The following is a 26,441-nucleotide window of genomic DNA, read 5'->3' as shown; positions in this document are numbered from 1 at the left end:
TTTCACAGCAAGAGCTCACCTTGGGCTCATGGACGGGAAGAACTGTCCCAAAACAAGTTTAATGATTTATCATTTAGTATGCCTTTTAAAATACTTATGTCTTAGTTTAACCTATTAAACTACTTGCCAGACAAGAATAAACTTCTCAGTGACAACAATTTTCCTCTTTTTTTGTTTTGTTAATCAAATAAAGTAGTTGCCCTGTTAGGAAAAAAGCAGCAGCATTTGAACTCAGGAAACTCGGCAGGATAATCTAACCTACTATAGGCAGTACACTGCTGATGTTTCCCAAGACTCTTTCCTCTCTTTGAGGCACTGTGTGGATAAAGGGATAATGCAACTGTAATTAATCTTTCTCTGCTGGTACACTGTTACAGCTACCCAAACACAAAGTCTGTTTTCACAGAATCGGGGGCTGGATGGACTGTTTTTATTTCTATTTTACCCTACACATATTTGGGGTTAACTTTTCTTTGTGTAGGTGGGATGGCATGTTGATTGATCATTTCCACTTAATTTCACATAAGTAGACTATTTTAACTGAAAATCTGAGATCTTCTCCTAGATACAATTCTTCTAATATTAAGAAAAGAGGAGTAAGACTAAGTCATGTGGCTACCAAGCAATTTAAGTAACACAAGTTCAATTAGTTTGTTATAAAAAATGTTATAAATGGAGATGCAAGAAAATTAAATACTTCATATCCCAACAGGTGATGTTTAGAAGCATATTTTCAATTTAGTAATGTTAAACATGAGTAATGGCTTATCAGTATGAAAACATCCTTTTCTGCAACTCGGAGAAAGAACCAATGTGAAGAAACTGATCACAGTGGTGCCAGTGATAAATAAAATATCAAATAACCAAGACAAGCACAAGAAGGGAATAACACTGTTTCACTAAGTTGTCTGCAATCACTCCCACCAGGATCAACTAACTTTTTTTCATCTAGTTTCAAAACATTTGACAGAAAGTTTTAACAGTACGCTTTTTTGTAGGAATTGAAAGTTCTTTCTTCATTCTGAAATGTTTTCTTATATCTTCAGTGTGATAACTGTGTAGTTATATTTTATAGATATTCAAAATGCATTTGGTAGGAACAGTGCTTTCTGAGGACCACTTTTTAGTTTAGAAACTCTCACGAGTTGACACACTTGCTACCATATCATCTTCTTACGAAGCCTATGTAAGTAGTATCTTATCTGCAATTCGTATATTTTATTGTCTAACTCTTCATCTTACCTTTTATTCCTTTCAGAACATGTATGTCCCTAGGGAAGAGGCTGTGGCTGAAGCGAAAGAGGCACAGGTAATATTACATTTTAGTAAATACTATAATCTTATTCTTAATGAAATAAGCCTTTCAAGACTAATTCAAATCAATTTTGATATGAATATTGCCGCACAAGCTACAGCTAGCCTGGAATACAAAAAGAAAAAACCATGTCATTAAGCTTGTAAACAGTCAAAAAACCTATCAAGCAATATGTAAATTATGATAATCTGGAAGAAACTTTTCTTCCAGAAAGTTTCTATGCTTTCCGATAAAACCAGCTGGGAAAACAAGATTCATTGAAAAGATTTTAAAAAAAAAAAAAAAAAAAAAAGGATCCAGAAAAGTTAAGTTTCATCTACATAAAGTAATTCAATCAGTTTAAATGAGGGGAAACAGAGGGAGATAAAACTAATTTCCACAAAAGAAAATAACACAGCCTTGGCAAAACACTACATGCCACAGTAAGCACTAAAGATAGAGAAAGTTATGGATGACATTGGTCAACATGTGATAAACCAATAAGTTAATTTTAGTTACACACAGAGCCATAACATATGGGACTTGAGGACAGGAAGGGAAACTAGAACACTGGAATCAACACTGGGTAGGCGATTACTAGGAGCGTGCGAAAACTTGAAGTGAACCATAAAACTACAAAAGGGTTAGCAGCAGAAAGGAATTAAAAGATGGTACATAAATATTACTTCATCTGCAAGAGTTTCAGCTGATTATTTATCTAGAATTAACACAGCTATGCAAAGCCAGGAATTGCTGTGACATGAAATACAGGAAAGTGCTGAATTTAAGTCACTAGAAAACGGTTTTACATCAGAAGACTGCTGGATCAGGTAATGACCTTTTGGTCAGCCCATCTAGTCCTTAGTGCCACAATCTACAAGCCACTAAACCAAAGTCCTCATATACCACAAATGATGATAAAGAAAAAACACACTTGCAGAAAAAGTTGTTGAACAAGTCACCAAGGAAAAGTCTGTGACTAATGATGTGAGTAATTTAACCAGGTGTAATCACTGAAGTGCTGCTAAAGAGAATTACAGCAAGCATGTTGCACAGAACTGAAAGGAAACCTTTTTTCCTGAAAGACCGAAACCAAAAGTAAACCCTCGTTAGACTCTAATACTTCACTGAAAATTAAGTCACAGTAATTCAAAGTTAAGAGGGTTTAAGACATGTAAAAATCACAGAAAGAACTGGACTGATATTTAGCTCATGAAAAGAAAAAGCCTTATCACAACTGAGGCATTGTTTGAAGGGAATACCCGTTCTCTAGCCTTTTCACCGCAAAGCTCTCGTCCATCTGGTTACGTGTTTAAGGAACCAGTGTATTCTGTAGTAAATATCTTTACTGAACCACTATGTGAAGTCAGGCCTTAATTAGAAACACAAGACTCTTCTACAGCTGACACTCATATATGCCTTCAGAACAGCATCCATAGCTTATTTGGGGAATTCAAGAGTGTAACAACAGGCTTGACAGTGTCAAAAGAATTATAATAAAACTTCATCTGACAGAAAAAAGAGCATGGGGGAGAAAGTGAGGGGCAAGAGCACTCCTGGTGCTTTCTCCCAATAGAGATCCAGATACAAGTATGGGTTGACTCAGCCTGGGTGTGAGCACACAGCAGATGAAAGCATTCTCAGTTCATACTTCCTCTGCCTCTACATTCTCCATTTCCACATGTAGGGCTATTTTAAGGGAATTGTTCTTTCAGGAAAACCTGCATCACCAGAAGAAACAGAAGTGTGTAGTATGAAACTTCCCAACTGTTTCCTGAGACCCGCTATACAGTTAATTAGGAGACAGAGAAGCTTATTTAGATGGTAGCTCTGCACATCCCTTGCATTAGTATCCTTGAAATACAGCATTCTCCTTTCTGCCTTTGGAATTGCTTTCTGCAGATCCATGCTAGATCTGGGCAACTACAATCCCCATTACTTTATATTCATCGTGCTCACCAAGCTCCTTGATTTTGAGCCTTTTTAATTTGCTGTTTGGGACAATTGTCATTATCCTTTCTTGCAGTTTCTAAGGGCTTGGTGGTGTTTTGTTGTTTTGGGGTTTTTTTGTTTGTTTGGGGGGTTTTTGTTGTTTGTTTTTTGGTTTTTTCTTTCTTTCTCTCTAAATAATTACATACCATGAACTGGAATTATAGGTAAAAAACACAAAGTCACAAATTCAAGGTGGTATCTTATGTACCTCCACCCAGTAGTGCCTGGGACAGACCACCACCTCTTCCTGTTCTTCCCTTATAGGGGAAAACAAAGCATCCCCACCAGACATTCAGTTTCTCAGCTTTGTAATTATTCCCTCTCTTCTGCTCTTTGGCTGTATCTTTTCCTAAGTTTCTTTCCTAAGGTCAGTAGACACACACAGTTGGTTTAAATATTAGAAATATTACAGCTATTTATTTCTGGCAATAATACCTCAGTCTTTAGTCTTTTTAATTAAAGAGACAGAAGAAAGCATTGCCTTCTATTTCATAACTTCCATATTTCATTTAAATATCTCTGTCTTATTCAAAAAGTCATTTCCACTTACTTTTTTCTATTTAGCATATAATTTTTATGACTAACCAAGAAGCTGAGATGAGGATTACAGAGACACTCAAATGCACACACATGGGAAAAACAAGGCAAAGCAAGACTTTATGCAGGTCTCAGCTCTTTCACTTACTTACTCATTCACGTATTTTATTATTTTATTGGCAGTTGTACCAGATAGCAGAGATATACCAATTTTATACCTACATATAAAGCATTTCAACAGAAGTTACACAGACTAATCACAAAAAGAAAGAGCAACAGTAATAAACTAACCAAAGCTCCAGAATTTATCAAAGCACAAAATACAACTTCAAAAGGTTCTAAGCTTGCAAAACAATGTACTTTTCAGTTAATGTAGGAGTTAAAACAAAAGGTATGTCTTTGTCTGACAGGGTTGGTTTGCCATTGTCCGAGCTTTTCTGTGTTTACTATCAATTTATAGCATTACAAAAAGCATTCAGATAACCAGCAGTATCTCAGAAGTTATGCAGTAGATCAAGAGACACAATCTCCAAACAGCAGCACAGACAGAGCATTACAGAGGGAAATAATAATGAAAAGAAAATCACCTGAAAAGATTTGATTTTGAATTGAATAGTATAAAAAAAGATACTAACAGTTTTTGTTTGTTTGTTTTTAAACTGTATTACTTACACTTAAAGATGTGTGTTAGTATAATACCTGTGAACATAAAAAGCCCAAAAGAGCAGGAAGTCTGTTTCCAGAAAATAGTGCTCAGAACTTGAAAATTAACATTGTTACCAGTGTCAGAAGTTACCAGATGGGTTCCGAAGATCCCAACTCGCACAGCAATATGCCAGAAATGAAGTTACTTTCCAGTTTAAGTCATTGCAATAGTGTTACAATAATTGCTTACATTGTAATCTGGTTTGATCTTGGTTTCACTCAGAGTTCAATATAAAGGCATAGTGTTTGAGATTCATTTTAAAGGTAGAAAGACATTTGCAGGAAAAACATGTGCATATAATAAATACAATTTGCCTAAAGACTGTTGATACTTTAACAAAATACAAGATTGACCTAACCTGGTTATTATATATGAATGCATGACATTTTGAGCTTTAAGTTTTATAGTAAGTCCATCAACAAAAGTAATAGTAGTCAGTACATTCATTCGAGAAAAACTATTGTCAGCCCAACATAGATGTGCAGGGAAATATGAAGACCCTGGTACCGCTTTTGCACACTGCACAGGGCAGCCTGAGCTATCTGTAATACCATGGCCTAGCTCTGATCCTTCTAACACTGCTGGCAATAATTTAAGGCTAATGTGGGAGCAATGCAGGCCAGATTCACCCTGTCCCTAATTCAACAGATGGTGTTGACATACCATAGTATGAGAATATGCTCACAAAGCCATACTAAATGCCATTACTGAGTGTGCTTCTTCAGCCATCTAGATCTCCTCTTCTTGTATACATTTCTCCAATCTCTATCGGCTGTTTAAGAGTCAGCATTCGTATCTAGAAAAAACAGTATATTTGTACCTGCATCTAACACTTTCCAGAGATGGAATGCTCAGAGATTCAGAATTTTACTTAAAAGATGTTTTAAATATTTTGATATGTCAAATGTAAAACATCACAACATTTCTTCCTCAAATTCCTTCACGTTGTTAGATTTTTCCCTTAATCTTAGCATGAGTTCTATAAACCAGGAACAACTCCTCTACAGCAAGTGAATCACACAATTAAAACTAATATTAAAAACAGAACCAAGATTCAGATATTTTTATTTTTTAACTCAAGTCTGGAAATATTCTAGGAAAGTAGAAAACTGAATTAAGGAAAAGCTAGAACAGAGAATAAATAAAAAAAAAATGAAGTGAATCTGACATGAATCTAAACTGTTCTATTTGTAATACTTTCATCAACACTATGTATGCACATGAATGTTTACTTTGGTTTTAGATTAGAAATATTATCATCATCAGAAGAGCACACACAGAAACAAATAAACAACTAAAACACTCTCTCTGTATTATGCGCTTTAGAATCACAGAATACTAAGTACGCAGGAGATATGCCAATATTTAATCCTAATAGAGATAATAGGAAAGTGATGAGGCTTCACGTTTCAGTAGATATAAAACAATGACAATCTCTAAGGACAGATATTAGCCTTATGGAGTTGCAGTCTTGTTTTTTAACTATTTGGTTTGCAAGTAAACATTTCTGTAGCAATTACAGAGGAAAAGGCTTCTTGTGTGCTGTACTGAGCAGCAGGAAAGCAACCTAATACACTGCAGCAGGCCATTGCTGGTGGGGAAAGAGATGAAACATCCCATTCCAGATCTTCAAACACATATACGTATAGTCTTCATTTTTATTATTTTTGAGGATCAATACATTTTTATGTTTCCTACTTTATAAGTAGGAAATGTATTTGCATTAGAAAGGTGTTAACAGGTATGAATTTGCAAAACCCTCACTAACAAGAAAAGCTAACAAAGACTGTTGTAATAACAAGGTTATAGCAAACATTCCAAGTTAAGCTCTACTCCTAACTTCAGTCAATTTCTGGCAACTTCAGTGGGAATTGTACGTGCATGCACGGTTGCTTACAGTTTCCATATGTTTGGAAACTCATGAACAGAAGCCACAGCTTCCTCTTGGTACTCAGCTTCTCAAGCTTGTCATCAATTAAAATGATTATTTCTCAGACACTGGGGAAGTTATACAGCTTTAGTATGGCACTGCAAGCAGATTCATACTGTGAATTTTGTACTTATTTAGATTCCGAAAAATTCTACAGTCCCCTCTAATTTCAAAATGGTTCTTAGATACGATTCTGCACAGGCTGGCCACACCTGTCATAACTCAGTGAGTTATAGCACAGCACAGTAAGACTTATGCATAAAAACCTCAGTGATAAAAATTTTCTATTGTGTATAAGTTTGTTTTTATGACCTAGAAACACTTTCTAGATACAAAATTTATACTACAAATAATATTTACTTTTAATATTATTTATATTACAACTCCTACCTATTGTATACTCTTTTTTTTTTTTTTTTCCTCCCAACTCACCTATAAACTAGGATTTTTTCCCCACATACAATTCTAAGATTCCCTCTCTGGGATGCCTGTTCCTACCACCATCATTTTAATGATATATAATAGTAACCTGTCTTGAGAGAAGGGTGTCTAATGATATATAGCAGTATAAGAGGTTCTCACAGCACACTGATGACATGTTGCAACTATGTATCATCAGAGAAGCAGTCAGCAAGATGGGGAGTTCAGGCGATACACACGACCAGTGTACAACCATAAAGAAAAATGAAATAGAACAAGAAAGCCAGTTCCGGTGATTCTGTCTGTGGCTGAAGGTATCCCCAGAGCCAGAACATCACATGAATTCTGGTACAGGCCTAAGTGACGGACCTTTGGTGATAAGAACACAACGAAAATATTTCCTTCTAAATACCACCAATAATTTAATTCTCTTCTGCTCTTATTATGGAAAGAAATTCCATTCACTAGAATACGCACATATTTTGAAGTGCAAAAACTCTGATGATGAAGTGCTCAAGTTACGTGCGAGAAGGTAAACAGAGAGCTATTAGTCATTCTATTTTACAACATAATAAGCCAGAGCAAGCAGGGAAATTATCACGTTGCAGACTGAAATAAAAAAATGGACTTCTTTGACATTACACATGAGAAGCCATAGACTGCTGCAGAGATCCAGGATGTATAGCTTGCAGAAGGAATTAGATTAATTCTAGGGAATATGAAGCAAATTAGTAAGCATATGCAAGTTTCTGCAATATCATGGCAAAGATGACAAGTGATAAATATTTCTGGAAGAAGAAAAATGTGAAATCTGTACTATTTATATACAAAGGTGTATTTATATACACATAATCTGTACATGCTATACATACACATATTTAATCATGCAAAGATTATAAAAGCAGTTGACATTCTTTTATCTGAAGTGACACAGTCTTCCCATAAACCCTAACATTTAACACTATTTTTTTTATCAATGGGAAGTATTCCATTATGCACCTCTACATTTCAACATACAGAGGCAAACACCTTAATTACTTTCAAGCACAGAAGTCAAAAGCTTATAATTTCACTGAAGTAAGAGAGTATTATTTAGATATCTCTTGGACAAGAACATAATTTATACTTTGCTTTTTGATTAAGAGCTATTAGTTTTTACATATTATACAACCCTGTCCAGCAAAAGACATTGTGGCTACTACTTCATATAGCGTGATGTTCCTTTTACTAAAGGCAAGTGACAAATCATTTACCAGCTTAAGCCTTCTGTCTACCATAAACATGATAACATGGACTTTGCTTTGAGTGACTTTCTAATGAGTCAAATGTAAATAATTTGTGAATAACCACATACTGCTTCCAGACTGATACTCAGTGTTCTGAGCTAATTAAATTTCCAGGTCATGTTGTCAATATTTGTCAAACAAATTTTTCAGCACTACAATTCTTGGAGATTGCCCTGTTTACAATTAAAACACAAAACAGCCTGTTCAGAGGGGTTATTTTATAGAGATACATATATACACACACATAGATTCTTTCCTCACAATATAAAACATTTCTTCAACTTATGCTCACAATTTCTTTTCACACAAAAAGTTATTTGAAGCTGCTCAAGATGATTTTTAAACATTTTAATATATGATGAAAGTCCCTTGACAAAAATTGCCAAAATGACATGAACTACTCCAAGTTTGAGCTTCCACAAGCACATACAACCAAAACCACACTGTTTGGAAACATTTGTCAGTGAATTAATGCGACTAAAAACCCATGTTTATACATGATAATCCTTTAAATTTGCACAAGGTTTACAGTCACAAATCTGAATCAAGATATCTTCCCCCTCTCCACCCCACATCCAGCCAAGTGTCCTAAATACTCAAAAACAATGACTCCTTTACTATTTGCATAAGCTGTTCAAGCATGCAGGTTTGTCATAGCTTAGCTATATTAACATAACTAGCTACCATACTTCAAAAATCAAAATATGCAAGTTTGTCAGAGCTTAGCTATATTAACGTAACTAGCTACCATACTTTAAAAATCAAACTATGAACCCCATTAAATTATGTCGGAAACGTTTTTCAAGCTACTTTTACAGGTTTACATCTTCTCTCTGCTGTCTTCTGAATGATTACTATTCTTTCCTTTATTAATACTGTATCATGATGGAACAGAAAATTAGTTATGGAAAATGGGGTTGCAGCATGAAATTCTGTAGTGTAACCAGCTGCTTTGTCTTGTCCTCCTGCCTTTTACCTGGCTGGTATAAATGAGAGGTACAGGATGGAATTTTTTTGAAAGATTTTTTTCTACAAATATATTTTGAACTCATTAAACTTTTCTGGCATTATTACATTGCTGTTATTAATGTTTTAATCTAGTATTTCATGTAAACATTAAACCCAAAATCTGACATATAAAAATAGTTTGTAACTATTTCTATCAAGAAATAACCAAACAGTATTTTTTCCTTTTTGGGGCTACAAGTAGTGGAGGAAATCAACAAACCTGCAAGACAGGTGAAACTGACGCAATTCTGTGATTGTCAGAGTAAAAATTTTTGCCAAGCTATCCTTACTACTAAGGATAATGATCCTTTAAGGGGATTTTATGCCCTAGTTGCATAATGAAATCTTGTGTTGATACGACTCCACTTACATAGATCTGATTTCACAAGAAAACTTTAAGGATTTAAAAGTGCTCTGTTTTTCAAAGAAAATCATCATTCACCATTCTCTCTGAAGTTAAAGACCTGCAAGTAACTTAGCCAGATATTTAGATACTTTTCTTCATAAGCAGTGATAATTTTAGCTTTATCATGTCAATACTTTCTACCAACTTCATAAGCTTGCACTAGATAAATCATTATGATGAAAATCTGAGATATCATTTTAAATTAAAAACTAATTATCAGTGAAGATCAACATCTAGCTACTAGAATATTTCATTTTGTGCTCATTTCTTGAAAGCATTTGATTTTGGTACAGCAAAAGTAGAGTCTTATGTAAGAAATTTTTTCCTTCTTGTTAATTTTTCCTTTGCGGCTCTTATTGTTCTTCTATTTAAAGGATAACTCCCCTTGTAAGTTTTATTCGTACTTCTGTAACCTAAGATATATACACTTTACAGTACATAAGCTTATCTGAATACATCTGTTCTTTAAAGATAACACTGAAGAGTGAAAATGCACTGTTTCAAAGGTCGTGTTAGTCATTTCATCTTGTGACTTCATTTATTTTAGATTTGTTTCATCGTTCGTATCTATCTGCTGAAGATACTGGTATTTTAGAAATAAATTTTAAGGCTTACTGCCAGGACACATTCCATGTGGCCTGTCCATGATACACTGAATTCAGCTGTGCTCTCCTATGGTGTACACGACGAGAGCTAACCTACATTGACAGAGTTGCATAGCTGATTAATGCAATCCACATTGCAAGTCACAGAAATACAGATGGACATGTTTACTTTTGTTCAATTCATTGATCTGAAGATACAAAATCCTCACAAAATTCCAATGCACCTAAACATTGACTTTCGGACTTGATAGCATAAAGTTGACAACTTTGTGAAATGCAGTTCATCAAACTATGAAAAGATATTATTCCTCATGTGTTTATTTCACAGATGTGCATAAGCTCACGAGAGGTGGTCCTGATACATTTTGAAGGTTTCAAAGGGGTATTTGTGAAGCAGTTACTAAGGGCTATGTCTTCATACATTCAAGTTAGCATGTTTCTCCTCTAAGGTTATTGCAGCCAGACAGTTTAAATATGCCTCCTCTCCCAGCTGTATTGGCAAATCTCTAACAGAAGGAGCAAGTAATTCTGATCTAACAGTTGGGCTTTTTGGGGTTTTTTTTGTGTTTTTTTTGTTTGGTTTTTTTTTTTCCTTTCCTTTCTTTATCTAAATAACATGATCAAATGGTCTTCCTTATTCAACCTACACTAGAGGTCGGTGTATACTAATTAATATCCAATTTATTAATACATTATTATTATACCATTATTGAGCAATAGTATTTCCCTTAATGAGTTGGCTCCATTCACTATCGAGATTTGGATGTCATCAGTACTTGAAAAAAGTTATGTTATCAAAAACTAGATCTCACAAAAGATGTATTTGAGGTTAGAATAAGTTCCACTGATTGAACAATTTTTACCTGTAATTCCATGAAGTGAAATTTTTTCCCCCACTGCTGCTAGCTAACTTAATAAAACCGGAAGATGTCTATCTACGTGTCAGTATTATACTGTTCTCCCCACATAGTGATAGTTTATTCCTGTATACCCATAATTTCTAGTTTCTCAAACAGTAATTGGAAACACAATTTTCAAGGTCTAAAAAGAAGAATTCTGTGAAATGACCAAAATTTCTAAACACAAGAAGTAAATTTCTTTTCCAAAGTTATCTTACTTTACCCTACTTGAACACTGATGTACATCTTAATGCATTCTAATGAATTTAAATTGAAATATAACAAATAGAAATTAAGCATAAATCCAGAAATAGGTCTTTTCAGTTCAGCAAGGTAAGTTTTTCACTGATTTTTTTTCTTTCTACATAAACCCTTCATACCTTATACTTCTAACTTAACACACCATAATACAGCATCAGACTTCATAAGCAGGAAGCTAAACTTGTCATTGCCAAAGGAGATACAATTGTGCTACTCCTAATAATGGGAAAAAAAAATATCAAAGTCTGTCTTTGGACCATGGTGACAGAGAAGTTATGTGCATACAATCAAAACCTAATCTCTCCATCCATCTTAGACTGAACCTGCCGGGCAAACATATACTTCTGACAGTAGCAAGCACTAAAACGAGTACTTTTTCAACACAAGCAAAATATTTTTAAAGCACTAATATGAAATATTTAGGGTTTTGTGTTTTTTGGGTTCTTTTAGAAGAAAGAAGTATACATAAAATTCCAGAAAAATATTTCTTTCAGAAAAAAGGAAGCATCATTTTCCAAAGGTGATACTAAAATGAAAGAGAAGAAAACCCTTTAAATCCTTAACAGAAATTTGTCAGTCCCCCAACGATGCTCAGTTACCTGTACAGTACTTCATTTATACCTTGTATGGTATTGCTCCTTAAGGAGTCCATTTTCAAAGGCAATTCAAGCTCTTTGCATCCTGGAATAGGGCAACAGATAAATTAACACAGACACATCTACCTTACCTGAACCAAGAGGTGGGGCACAATAGCTTCAGCTCATAGTCACAGTAATTCTGCCGCACGGCTTTTGAACAAGAACTGGCTTGCATCCAGCTGGCTTGCAGCAAAGAAAACTGTCTGCACCTCTGTAAACAAACCCTAAGGATTAGAGAAAATAAAAAAAATAATCAGGCTGTTCAGGCTATCCAGCAGTCTTTGATCTAAGATGTTGAAATTTTGACCAAAAAACCCCATCCAACATTTCAGACAGAATACAACACAGAACTTAGAGCCCTCACTGTAAATGCAGGTCTACTGATAATAAAAAAATATTGCAACATGTTCCATGAGAAAAGTCAACTGAAATTTTATGGAAACTAGTTAAACCAGATGAGACTGCAGAACTGAAGTTAAGAGATGGGTTTCAATGAATTGAAGAAATCAATTTGTATAAAGGAAGTGGAGGCATCAGGAGAGCCTTAGAGGTAACATGAGTCAAAGGAATACAGAAAGCAGTAAGCAGTAGCAACACTGAAAAGGAAACAGCAAACACTTAAAAGCAGGTAGAAATAATGTGATTTTAGTGCAAATACAAGCCCCTGGAATAAACCAAGAGGTTGATACAATCAAAGGTACAAATAGCTTTATAATTTATAAAGCCTTTTTAAAGGAGTTGTATGCACCATCACTTTAGAATACTTTAGAAGATACCCAAATTAGACTAGGACGATTAAAGCTGCTTCTTGTATAGGTCTTTATTTTCACAGTAGAACTATTCACAGACTTTCTTGTGGAGATTTTTACACAAAGAGTAGAATCAGCGCTGATTTTATCAGACGTATTATGAACTAAGGAAGGGAAGAGAGAAAATTCAGAAAAAATCAAAACAATAAAACAAGTTTGGAGCATTTTAAAGAAGATGTGACTATTGGATTGACCCAGAATTTCAACAGACCAAGCAGGATTTAAAGTTTTCTATATTGTTTTGAAAACAAGCACTACCACTTGCATCACACATTAACCAGAACTTAACTTGTTAACTCTCCGCTCTTTTCTTTAGGAATCCCTCTGCAATTCCAGAAGCCTCATGGGAATTTTAAACTCCTTAATAATCTTGAAGAATCTTGCAGAAAAAGCCAGTAAAAATTAGCCAAATGATAATTTTTCTAATTAACATATTGATTTTATTCTGATTAATATGTCTTTTATGACTGCTGTGAAACAGTCAAATAATTGGGAATTGTAATAACAGCAACGCTGACAGTGATTGTCTTCTATGGAGGAGATGCTTTGTACCACTACCATGTGGTAAGAGTATTATTTTCTCCTGTTGTTCTGCATTAGAATTAATAACACAAAAAGAGTTGCTGTCAGGCAAAGCAATAAAAGCGGAATAGCGCTTTAAGTTTTGTATACACAGTATTACAGCTCAGCAAAGACTTAATATATTTCTGGAATTGAGTAAAAAGAAGAATCCTCTGCATTATACACACTAAATCACAACTGCCATTATTACTAGAGAAGCAGAGCTATCGCTTATCACTTCCCACACACATTAGATTATAAACCCTATCTCTAATGAGAGACTGTTCTTTATCAGCCAAGTATTATTCTTCTATTGATGAATAAAATCTTTTGCTTTATAAAAGTAAAAACAAAACATTTTATGAAATCCATAAAACCTATCTTATTTAAAAGCCATTTCACATACACACAAAAAAACCCACATAAACAGGTTTTAAAACCAGTTAAAAGAAAGGAGATTTTGTTAAAATAAATTTTATTTACAGAATTTCTTTAAAAAACTGTTTAAACGTTTAGATAGAGAACCAAGATGAACTGTATAAGTCTGAAAACAATTGCTCAGCTAACTGTTTTTCTGACTGTAAATGTGATTTTAGCTGACTTATTTACTGTAGTTTGATTAAACCTTCTGCAAGCTGACCTCACAACAAGAAGAGACTTCAGTCATGAAAGACTACTTTATGGACCAATATTGTTCATGTTGCAGCACAAACCAGGCAGAATTACAAAAAATTCTGGTTGAAATATTGCTTGCTTAATTTATTCCTCTACTAGTATCAAAGCAAAAGGACTGTTCTCATCTAACCCCCAAATTTTGTGCAATATTAACTACCAACCCAATCCTGAGATGGGGCAGCTGCACCCAAGAATACAGTGATGAACTGAAAACTTCAAAAATTGCATGGTGAAGATCTAGATCCTGATTTTCCTAAAAGCTGTTAAAGCTTTGTTATGGAGAAAAAAAGTTTATTTTCCTAAACAGAGAAATAGACATTTAATCCCATATTTCCCCCATTATTGTTGTGAAAATCCAAAAGGACAATTAAGCTATTCACAGCACACCACTGTTAAAAATACACTCTACAGTTACAAAAAAGATGTTTATGGTCTAACAGGTTATCTTTGATTTATACCACTGTGACCACATTGCCACCCCAACAAATCACTTCCACCTACAAACAACATCAAGCATATTTTCCTACAAGGGACAACAATTCAGAGTTAAATGCTTGACCTCTAAAGTTGACAGATACTATTTATACTGGAAATTGTTTTTCTACAAGAAAAAACATAGGGTTTCTTTAGTCTTTTTCTAGCATCTGTTTAAAAAAACCTAAAATACATTAAAATACCTGTATTCAGAAGCAAGATTCCTCCTGCAGCTCTTCATCCAGTTCAATTGATACTAAGGCAGGCAGTTATTTCCTGCACAGGTGCTCCAACCAGAAAAGGAAAAACCAAAACAGGTGTCTGGAGTTTCAGCTATAAGCCCTTCCCCTCACTCAGGTGAAGTCAGTCAGAGGCAATTTTGGAAACAGAGCAGGACTCGGACTGATATATATGTGGTCATCATGGAAAATGACTGCAAAAGTATATGAGAAAGACTTGTTTGTGTACAACTATTTCCTGACATTTAAATGCTTTAAAATAACTCTTATTGTATTTATTCCTTTTCCTAACATCATGAAAAATGTAGCTGTCAAAATAAAGAAAGTGCATCCTCTACATTTGTGGTGAATTTCAAACCCATTAAACACTGGGGCAAACACTACCTGTTAAACACTGGGGTAAACCTTCTGCTGATCTGAATTGGTATTATCTAGAGAAAGCCAACATCCCAGAGCTGTGCAGAGTGCCATGCACTGTGGATCTAGTGCTCTGCTGCCAAGGTTCTGTTGAGCGTGTTTAGTGTCAGAAAAGCACTTGCTTTTAAATTGAAACATAGATCTGCAGGTAAAAGTTTGACTCTGAGATGGAGAAAATTTACAAAATAGTTTCAAGGTGTGTAGGGGTATCAAAATCTGTGTTATTCTATATACTTGAAAATAAAAAAAACAGCTAATGAACTATAATAATATGTCTACAATAGCATAGTTTCAAATGTCCATTTCTGAATGGAAGTAGATCTCAGCAACCTTAATCCCTCAATGTCATGTACAATTCCTGTGCAAGAAATATAAACCAATTCTTATTACACCAAGAAAAAGAAGCTGTTGGAATAAGATCAGTTCTATCTATACTGCTCTTTTGACAGATTATAATTATTACTGTATCTCTGCTTGTAACAACGTGAATATAGACTCTTCACAGAAGTAAGTGTGTGAATATTTATCTCTACATATGTATATGTACAGAATAAAGTTAATGAAGATAAAGAGTAAGCAAACAATGTGAGTTTGGAATTATGGTGAAGTCTGTAATCAATTAATTCATACATGTGTTTTGATCTTTATGACTGAAGACCAGCCTTGATGTAGTTGTAGATCACTTAGCTGGTGTTTTTAAGGCACTCGGACCTCATTCTCTCCGTTGACAGGTAGGCGGAAAAGAAAAAAAATCCCCAAAGCTCCATGTCAGCTATGGCAGAAAGTCGGAAGTGATCAGAAATAGTATTTAATCATAAGAAACATGATAGTTTGAGTTTACTAGCACAGCACATTATGGGCATAAAAGTGCAGTCCTTTAACAAGCATCTGTGTAATGTGAAAGGCATCTGTGAACAACATGCTTTGTGCAGAAGTCTGGCTTCCCAGCTCTTCTGTACTTAATGTCTTAGTTTTATCCATGTTTCACTGTGTAATTAAAAAGGTCTTTGACTAAAGGGGCCTAGCACACACTGGGACAGAAAGGTCCTGGGATCCCACAGTATAATATGAACTTTAATCCTGCCAACCAGCCTGTCTTTCAAAACGCACCTGCAGGCCTCACACCCTTCTAACTCACCTTTAGCTACAAAAGCCGGTTCTTGTCATGCATCTCTGGAGCACACTTCTGCTTGTATTGATTTTTAAGGAACTAGGCACAAAAGGGACAATAGTCAGGACCATATCTAAAAGAACCAAACTTCTCCACTCCAACTGTGTGAACAGGATATATTTCTTCTCAGAGAAATGAAAGCATTGTCAAAGATATGTCCCAGAAAAGCTGTACATGTGGCGATGGCCTCTGTGAGAAGCTGGGGCGGCCTGGTGCCGGACACAGCCGGTTCCAGCCGGCTCCGCAGGGCCCCTCCGCACGCAGGACACAGCTGGGCCCATCAGCGAAGCTGGTGGCACCTCTGTGAAAACGTATTTAAGGAAGGGCAAAAGGTTGCCTGGCAGTGAGGAAAGAAGTGTCAGAAACAGCCCGTTGGGAGAGCACAGCCTGGGAAGGAGGAGGGGAAGAGTGCTCTGGCTGTACGGACAGGACAATCTGCTCCAGGAGGTCCCGGGACACCCGCGGCGCCCTCCACTCCCTCACCCGCTGAGGGCACGAGAGGCCGAGGAACACGAGCCCCTCTGGTGGGTCACCAATTACATTATTCCCAGAGGTGGGGTTTTTCTCCTTTTCTTTTTTTTTTCTTTCAGGCCAGCCAAAAATTCAACAAAAGAGAATGAAAATGACGGAATTTTGCATTTTGATGAAGTTAAAATTCAGAGCTTTAAATATTCGCAGAGAAATACTACATAGTTTAAGTATGACTCACTCAAATTTCATGCAAACGTTTGCTTTACTTTTAAGGCACTATTCTTACGCTAGCCTGGAATTCAACCAAATATTTCACAGGGAAATCTGGTCCTGGAGCACAGTATGATTACCTTGGTAATCTGCCGTATTTCCATTTACTGTGCTTCACGAATGGGAGACATGACAGCCTAAAAGATGGAAAAAGGGATGTTTTGAAACCTGAGAAAGTCTTTGGTTTAGACTCAGATTTTGACAGAAGGTTCAAGGTACATTTCATTTTTTTTGGAATGGTTTGTTTGATAAGAATATCCCTCAGTCATAGAAAAAGACCAAGTCATAGAAGAAAATAGTTTCTCTCATCCTTCCTAGCTTCTCTCTTCATCCTCTTGTCAGCATATGGCAAGGTATGTTTGCTTTATGGCTTGGATACTCAATGAACTGTAATGACATCAAATTTGTCTAACAGCAAATGTCTGTCAGAAATTAGCTTACGTATATCCTTAATAGCTGAGCTAATATTTTCTGTGTGATTGTGGCAAAGTTGTTGAGCCAGTTGAATCTGTCAGTCTGCTCCTAATCTTTCTTGACACTATTGCTTAGAAATGTAATGAGACAATACCCAATTTAACAAATGACAGCTCTGTTGCTTTCTCTCTCTTGTTGCAGAGAGTTGTCTTTTTCTGAATCACTTTACCTTAAAATGCCATGTGTTTAAGCTGCTGTGACCAGCCATTTTTTCTCCACTAAGTGCTGGGGAAGGTACAAGAGTGCATTTGGTACACCATACACTGTGAATTTAAAAAGTTAACTGAATGGGGTGTGGGACGGAGAAACGAAAAGATATCTCGGGGTGGGGGGGGGGGGGGGGGGAGAAGGGGGAGTGTGTTTATCTAATTTAAAACAGTTTAATAACACTGGTTTAAGAAAAAAAAGTCTCAGAGTGAACTGGAAGTCTCCAGAGTATTAGTCCCTGTGTTTTGGAGTGCTGGAGTTTATGACAGAGCAGTACAGATCGTTAGCCGTGCTTGTTTTAAAGCAGCTCTAGATTTTACTGGCTGTAAATGTTGCTGCAGACAGCTTGCTGCCGTGTGCTCTCAGCTGTCCCCTAGCCACACTAGAGTTCTAAGATCCACAATAAAAATCTCTTTTTGTTTTCATCTCAAAGGCTTTTATCCAACTACATTGAACAGCCACTTATTTCATGAATGTAGAAGTAATGGAAACAGGATTTATGACTGTTGTTTGTATGTAGTTCATTAAACCTCAGGAGGCTGTTTTCTCCAGCGTGAATTCATACTTGAATTCATGTACAGCTCCACAGGTACCTTGACTTACTTAGTCAAGTGTTCACTTGAAAAGCTTTTGCTGTTTCTGCTTTTGGGGTGGTTTGGTTTTTTAGTATTAGATTTAATAGAATTTCTATTCTTTTTGCTTCTCCAGAAGTTTGCGGCTAGCAAGGAGATATGAGACCCCACTAAACAAGAGCTATTGTGGGTTCAGCTTACCTCCATGCAGTGGGTGCGCTCTGCCCTTGGCTGCCAGCATGCCCTCCTGCTCCACAGCTCCTCCGCAAACATCAAGCGGCATCATGGCACCTACAGTACCTGGGAGACAAGAGGTGCTGCCCAGAATGTACCCAGCATGACTGCAAGCCTCCTGTTGCCTCAGCTTTCACAATTTGGCTATTTGCAATTAAAATTCTTTAAAACATTACAAGACCTGTAGTATAAAATGTTGACCTTTAACCTGTCAGGGCCTGTCCATTAGTGTTGTCCCCCACCCCTTATTCTCCAGCAGTTATCCACAGCATTCATCAGGCCCTGCTCAGGGGAAGTCCATCTGTCATGTTCAGGGGTGGTCTGTTTCTCTGTTTCAGTACATCAGAGAAGAAAGGCTTTACCAGAAACAAGATGTAGTCCTTGAAAGCAGAAGTTAGAAAACTCACCCCTATGAGCACATATCTGTTTACTTAAACCTAAGTGGTCTGTGGCATATCAGAATCATGGGGTAATACTGTTCATAAAAACACTATTTTCTCATCTCTAAATAAAAGCCACTTAAATATGAGGGGAAAAAAGATACTAGTTTCACATGTGGAGGTCTTTGATGAGAGCTATGAAATAATCTCAGGAAGGAATTAAAAATTGATGTAGATACACAAATTTATCAATTTCATAAAAATGAGAAAGAAGCGTTTATACAATTTCTAACTCTGGGAAATCTCTCATGCATACGTATGTATGTGAGAATATATTGTCTTTAAGATTTCAACTTATATTTTTCTCTGTTAATTATCTTAAGAGTTATGTAAACGACGATTAATATTTTTCAGCTTTTCAAATCCTCTGTCTAAAACTCAAATCTTTATGGACAATAAGAAATGTGAAAAAGAATCAAATATATGTCTAATAAAAGCTATCCCTACAGCTATATTGAATAGTTAAATGAAAATACAGATTTCTACAAATACACTCATTTTCCATATACTAGTGCACACAGGGACTGTTAAATGTATTAGAGCTTCAGTCTGCAAAGCACTTAACCACATATAAAACCACATATGTACTAGTTTTCTAGTTTAAGTACTTTCACTGAAATCGTTAGATATACCTCCCATGACAGCTGTGGTGCAGCACAGAAATATCAAAACTACCATAAATGAATTCGTTTGGTAACTGGAAACAAACCAGCAGTGACAGCACAGAGCTCAACACAGGTTAATTTTCTTCTCTGAGAAACTGCAGTCATTTAAAGATAGCTCGTATCTCTCTATGGAGTAATGGGATCTGCAGAACGGAGGCAACAGCTGTCTTCAAGTTCCAAGTAAGTACAACTCAACTGAATGTGTATCCAGTCTAGATTATTAGAATATACACAAATGACTGCAAAAAAACAAATGCTAAACTTTAACCGTGTCAGGTTTAAAGGTGTCAGAGCTTCTGAACACGTGCAGTGTTTACAGAACAATATTTCTGAAGCACTGAGAATACCATTATCAGCTTTGGAAAGCAGTTTAGTTTTAGTAATAATACCAGGAAACACAGTGAGTAATATATAATTTCTCAGAAGTAAATACTCCACAATTAGAATACAAAAGTGTTAAAAATAATTATTCCTGTCAGCAGAATAGGAAAAGGAAGGTGACAAGATAAAGGTTGTGGGGGGAAAGGAAGAAATCCCTCTTGCAGATAATGAAATTGCAAGCAGATTCACAGCAATGTATGAAAGTTTCCTCTTTCTTCTGAGCTTCAGTTACAAGCCAGAGTAGATGCAGAGATGAGTGCAGTACCATTACCCTCAATGTTACATGCATGACAACTGGACAGGTTAATATTAGCACATAAGCTGGCCTAGAAAGACACCACTGAACCCCCGCATCCAAAGGTTTACTAGGCAGACAGCTGTGTGGTTTTTGAGCACTGTGGGCTGCCTTTGTTCTAACACTGATAAAAATAAAGGAAGCAGCCTCAAACTAGAGTGATTTGAATTTCATTCCAAAAGACTATGACTTGATGGATATTTCATTTGACTTTGCATTTTAAATTGAAAGCAGAAATGATGTTCCTTGCTCTCTCTTGTAAAATAGATTCCATAATTCTTAATCTGTTCCTTGGTCTGCAATAACACTGGGAGTCATTCACCTTTCAGCGGTTTGTAGCAATGCTTTCTTGGTGATTTCTGAGGAAATCACTGAGAAAGTTTCCACTTCCAAAGACCAGGCCTCCCAGGGAGCAGTGGGAGGGCCACCCCACGAGGACTGAGATCTGGGGGCCAAGGGGCTGGCAGGATCATTGCCTCGCTATAAGGGGACAAGTCCACTGCCCCCAGTGAGCCCAGTCCAGCCTGAGTACAGCTCATGCACAAAGGGAAGGGACGACCAATGAGGCTTCTCAACTTCAGAAAACAAATGAAGCATTTTAATACTAATTCCCTATGGGTCTGTGTCAATAGAAAGTCAGCAGCGCGCTCTGCACTGTAGATGACAATTTCCTGTGAGTGAATTTTTTTTTTGCTAAATAGAAGCACTTATCTTTGTTAATTATTATTTTTGCATAGATAACTTTATTTGTGACTTGACTAGTAAAACTCTAAGGAGCTGGACCATCTGGAGACCAAAGTTAAAATTGCACTCCAGAGTTAAAATGCTCTGGGAGTTTGTTCCAGATGGGTTGCATAAAATCAAACTGCTGTGGGAAACACTGCCAGAAAACAGGTCACTTGATACACACAACCTTTGCGATAAATGTTTATATAAATCATCATTTTCAATATTGCATTTTAATTGCATAAAGAGCTTTGTATGTGAAGCAGAACAATGGACTTGGTCTTCTGCTATCACAAAGCCAAAAGATAGAGAAAGGAGTTAGTGAGAAGAGAACTAACTTGGGCTAATTTTGCTGTAATATCCTTTCTGAAAGGGACCTGAATGAAGATGTTTTTGACTTCTCATTTCTCCTTATTACATATTGCTTTAAATTATTTGTGAATTTATATTTACAGAAACAGGCCTGAACAAGTTGAAGTAAATAATTGGAGTGGTAGCAAAATAGGTCCTTTGATTTCCTCTGTCGTTATCCTATGTTCTATAAAAGCCAAACGATGTACTGTTTCGTAGTCTTAACTCAATTTCATCATTTTTAAGACATGTTCTTTTATGGAACTGAGAGAAGTACTCTGAAAATGAACGTAGCATACCATTACAGCATATGCATAGGAAGTGCAAAAAGTGCCAGGCTGACAGCCACAGTGTTTCTTAGATCATGAATAGTAAAGTTCTGTCCCTCATTTAGCCCCTGAGGAATTGACAACCTAATAGACAAATATGATGCTGAATATCTGCAGCTTCTGTGGGTGACATGCTGGTTTACTTTGATGAAGCTGTTAAAAGGTCAGTTCAGGAAGTGGCCCAGGAGGCATCTTAAAAGGCCCATAATTAAACATTGTTTATATTAATAATTTCCACAGTAATAATTAGAATTTGGAAAAAAAAGTATGAACAGAAATTGTCAAAGTCACGAAAAGTAGCTCTTACTCAATATTTGTCATTGTGGGACACATTTTAGCTGCTTCCAAGGTTCAAATAGTTGCAAACATTTAATTAAAAAACTAGAAAAAAAGATTTATTCCCTTTATTTAGTCATTACATCTGCCAGTAGGGAGGTAGACAATCTATCTAAGTTGCTAGGTAACCTCTTGTCTTCTAGCAAATTCTAGAAATGAGAATTAAAGACACTGAATACCATATAGGCACAATGAGGAAATCACATAATAAAAAGGATGGCTTATTAGGAGCTTGGGGTTGTGATGTTAACATGTGAAATATGTACAATGAAAGCTTCTCAGTTATCAATGTCCTCATTAAGAGACTGAGATATGTAGCATCTAATCTCTGGGGAGGGTTTGCTTTGATTATAATAATAATATTAGGTCATGCAAGTAGCGCTTGGTATAGAAGGTAAATATCTATTTAAATGATAGAAAATAAAACTGGGAACACCATTCTGAAAATTAATGGGAATTCTACAGTGCATCTGTTGAGAAACAGAATCCTATTTTCTTCAGCCACTGAAGCTGACTGCTTTAGAAATTGCTGATTATTTCCAGATGTAAAAACTCTGGATGTTGGTTATTGTACCTGTAGACTACAGGAGGAAGAAACAAAACCTTTCTTGTCTACTTCCAGAACATCAAAACATTTCCTAAAATAATGGCAAAATTATATATATTGGCAGCTTTTAATACACAGTAAGTGAAGGTTGGTCTATGCTGTCTCTAAATCAGAAACTACTCTCAGCAATTAAAACTAAGCTGTTCAGTTCTTGAAGGCTGTCTGTTTTTTTCCTGCACCTGACTCACCTAGCAGCACATCTCAGTCACAGGTGCCTGTTAGAGGGTCTCATCTGACAGTCTTTCTGTTGACCTCAGTGGAAGTCAGATCAGATCCTAGTATATCCAGTGAGTAGTTCCAAGCTAGTATTAACAAGCTACCTTGATGTCAGCAACTTTATAAAACCTTAAAATCGGTGCTTTAAAGGCTGAGTCAATGGAAAAGTTCAGCCAGCTATTTTTTCATAGCTTTCATAGAAAAGTGGAGATGTCTACAGTAAATGCAAAGCATATTTCCCATTATATTCTCAGGGGTTTTTTATTTTCCTTTCCTTTTCTTGATTCATATGACATACTACCATAAATATGGTATAAAACTGATGGTAACAGAAAATCCCTAAATGTCTGAAATGAAACTTTTCAGAAAGAACATAGATACTCCCAAGGAAATACCTACTTAATTCCTAATACATTTAGCCTACTTCAATTTACAGCAGACACTTAAGTATATCTATGATAAAAACATTCAGAGAACCTGTTAGTTCAGTGCTAGTTCAATTTAAATTGAACTCGGAAGAGGTGTGAAGTACATACTCCTCAATTCTCAAGTCTGCATTCTGACTGAAGTAGAAAAGTCACAGTTCCTTCATGGCCTTCTCTTGTTAAACTTCCTAATTGTCAAAATAAAGTAAAAGTAGATGTAAAATGACTAATTATGCACTCACTGTAATGTAACCATACAAGTGACAATGTCTTCATTGGTGCTAGGTTGCTACACTGACAGCATCTGCTTCCAACAAGAAATTGTGCCATATGTCAAGGGAAGATAATGACTTACAGAACAGTTCGGTATAACTCTTATTTCCTGTCTTCACAAGCTATAATCCACATGAAGGAGTTAGAGAAATAAGACTCATCTGCAAGACTTCATTATAAATAACTCTTTTATAACATATGCTTTGCTGAAGCACACAAATCCCCTGACTTCCGTGAGTAGCTCAGTGAATGGGTGAGCTGTATATGACTTTCAGAAGCAATTTCTATGATTGCTAGCCTGTATCATAATCATACACCAGAACCACTGGGGCCTGAAACAATTTCCCATCTATTACCTCTGCATTGTAGCTATCCTACATCACAGTGTGTCATAGTAATATACAGGATGCATGGGGTGAGAATGAGAATATGTTTAATCAACCTATTTTCATTTCCTGTGCAAAACATTTAGTTTTGAATAATCAAGAGAGATAGAGCTAAAAGGCTGGTTTTCTAAAATTGTCTAAGAAGGTAAATAATCTCTAAATCCACTCCTGTCTGTCCCATGGCCCTTTTCTGTCACGCTTTTTCAGGTAAAGCTTATTTCCATTTACCATTGGAGGAAACACCACCACTTTCTAGTTCTACTTCAACATATTTATGCTCTTAATAGTCTTTATTTTCATAGGAACGTTTGTCTTGCAACTCTTTGTATATAAGAATAGTATTTTGTTTTCGTTACGTTTGCTTTCTTCCCTTAAAATTGATGTATTCATTAAAAAAAGCCTTTGGCATAAAACCAAAGAGAGAGAATGTAAAATAATTAGTACAACAAAATAATAAGTTAGTTATAAAAGCAGGAACAAATGAGCCCCAAGTACACCACTAAGTGCCATCAATGATCAGTACTTGTCATTGTTGCAAACAGCATTTGTATTTATGCCAAAAACATACAGCCAGCTCAAAATATCTGTGAAAATCTCACGGAAGTCAGAGTCCTTAAACACATTAAGACAGTTAATTTTTAATTTGAACTTTTAAACCTATGTTAAATGTGTATTAAGACAAAAATAGTCTAATTTTGTACTTTGTCATAAAGAAATTAGGAAGATTTCCCCTGCTGTACAACATCTCGTATTTATCACATGCTTGGCTATACCTACTGGTGAAGAGACAAGATCTGTTTCTTCTGATATGCTGCATTTCTCCTATTGCAAAATAGATACTGCAGTTAATAGACAACCTAGTCCATAAGCTATAAACATAAACATATAACAGGAGCAACCTCTGGTGTCATCAAGTTCAGGCTCCTTTTGTGCTGTTCCACACTTCATATTTGAGGTACCGCTGCTGCACCTCAAATAATGTATTTCCCAATGTTACTGAATTCTCTCAAAACCAGTTGAGGCTTTTGTGAACCACTGATGCTATGAGGATGGGGTTATCCACTTTTGATGATCAGAAACCTTTTCTCATTGAGCACTCAAATATACTTCCTGGACAGTGAATATTCTTCACGATTAATCACAATCACTTTAAGTTTTGAAGTATTTTAATATGTAAAAAATTTGAAACCCCAGGTAAACAACTTGAAAATATCTTGATTTACTGATAACAAGAAATAGCATTTTTCAATGACCATGTTTATAGCTTTGCTTGAGAGAGCAGTGTGCTAAATGTTATTCAAAGCAAGTTTTTGGTGGATTTTAAGGAACATCATCTTCCTCAGTGGAACTTAACTCTGAAATATTTTGCATGTTGTAAATAAGATTTCCTGGGATCTGTATAGTTAGTTGCCCTGACATTTCAATATTTCACATTTTTAGTTTCACATGATCTTAACCATTGATGTAAAACACTGATAAATGCCTAAAGGGGAAAAAAGAGCCCAACAACTTTATGTATAATTTTACATGCCTTGGCTATGGTAACAATACTTTCAAAGGGATTCAGTGTATTTAAAGTATGATCTCCATATTTAAAAGTGCACGCTGCTTATCAAGCTGTGCCTTTCCAAGGATTCCTCAACTGATGTCTTAAAATGGCTTCTATAATTTCTTCTGTGGCTGATGGCAAAGTGACTGAACTGAACCCATATCTGCATGCATTTGCTCCATATAGTACTTGAATGAACATACTGTCGTTCTGTTGCAAAAATAACTTGCAGCAAGAAAGCCTTCTGCATGTTTTCCATCAGAAGCCTTGTTTGTGTGATTAATTATCTTCAGAAACTCTGCTAAAAATTGAGACTGCAAAGGATAACACTTTTTTTAAAGTGATCTGAAATACTGTTTAATGATATTTCTTCTTGATTAATTTCTCTAATCAGAGTGATAATGCTTTAGCTTTAGCTATATTAGTTAACCTGATAGTATCTGTGAGTTTGGGTTTTATCCTTTATTAAGCACTGTTTTCCATTTGTTCGATTTTTGTCTTGTATGGGTATTTGAAAACTTTTAATTTCCACATTACAGTCTCACAGTAAGTGTAAGTACATCTAGTCAATCAATCTGTAACTAAATAGTGATTCTCTGAGACACTCCTTCAGGTATTTTCTACCAGAAACCAAACACTCAGAACTAAATATCTTTTAAAGAGTGGAAATGATTCTGTGAATACATTTTTGGGACATACGGGAATTTTCCAGTAAAGTAGAGCTATGGCAGACGTTCCTGTGCCTCCCACTATACAAACTACAGAGCTGCACGTATATCTGATACAGAAAGATATCGTAGAAGAGAGATATAATAGAGTGATATATAGAGCAATATAATAGAGGACCTTATACTTGCTATAAGAGACATGCTTTTGAAACTTTAGTCAATGGATGAACATGACCAG

The sequence above is a fragment of the Larus michahellis genome, chromosome 9 (genome assembly GCF_964199755.1).
Source record: "Larus michahellis chromosome 9, bLarMic1.1, whole genome shotgun sequence".
Classification (NCBI taxonomy): domain Eukaryota; kingdom Metazoa; phylum Chordata; class Aves; order Charadriiformes; family Laridae; genus Larus; species Larus michahellis.
This window is presented reverse-complemented; position numbering follows the sequence as displayed.